This window comes from Formica exsecta, unplaced genomic scaffold (genome assembly GCF_003651465.1).
Source record: "Formica exsecta isolate Colony F162 unplaced genomic scaffold, ASM365146v1 scaffold160, whole genome shotgun sequence".
NCBI lineage: Eukaryota > Metazoa > Arthropoda > Insecta > Hymenoptera > Formicidae > Formica > Formica exsecta.
The window spans coordinates 272,848-273,564 of record NW_021848923.1 but is presented as its reverse complement, the minus strand read 5'-3'; positions in this window follow the sequence as shown (position 1 = coordinate 273,564).

Below are 717 nucleotides of genomic sequence, written 5' to 3'. Positions count from 1 at the left end.
TAAAGGCCCGTCTACAATGGCAGTAACAAGGCTGTAGGAGTAGGAGAGTATACTTTTAAGAGCAAATGGGAATTGCCCATTTCGTTACTCCCCGTCTAAACATTACTAAAAACAGTATACTCTCCTACTCCTACAGCCTTGTTACTGCCATTGTAGAATGCCCTTTAAGATGGTCTTGAAATAAGAACTGACTATGAATACCGGCCTATGTCAATTTGTGTGCGATAGCTCTAAAGCCCATATTAGGCCGGTATTCATTTAAATTGCCTATTGTAGATCGGCACTTAAGCACAATCTTAAGATGTCCTAAACCAATCACAGAGCCGTATTAGCATCTTAAGACATTACTTAAAGGCCCGTCTACAATGGCAGTAACAAGGCTGTAGGAGTAGGACAGTATACTGTTTTTAGTTATGTTTAGACGGGGAGTAACGAAATGGGCAATTCCCATTTGCTCTTAAAAGTATACTCTCCTACTCCTACAGCCTTGTTACTGCCATTGTAAACGGCCCTTAAGGGCATTCTACAATGGCAGTAACAAGGCTGTAGGAGTAGGAGAGTATACTGTTTTTAGTAATGTTTAGACGGGGAGTAACGAAATGGGCAATTCCCATTTGCTCTTAAAAGTATACTCTCCTACTCCTACAGCCTTGTTACTGCCATTGTAAACGGCCCTTAAGGGCATTCTACAATGGCAGTAACAAGGCTGTAGGAGTA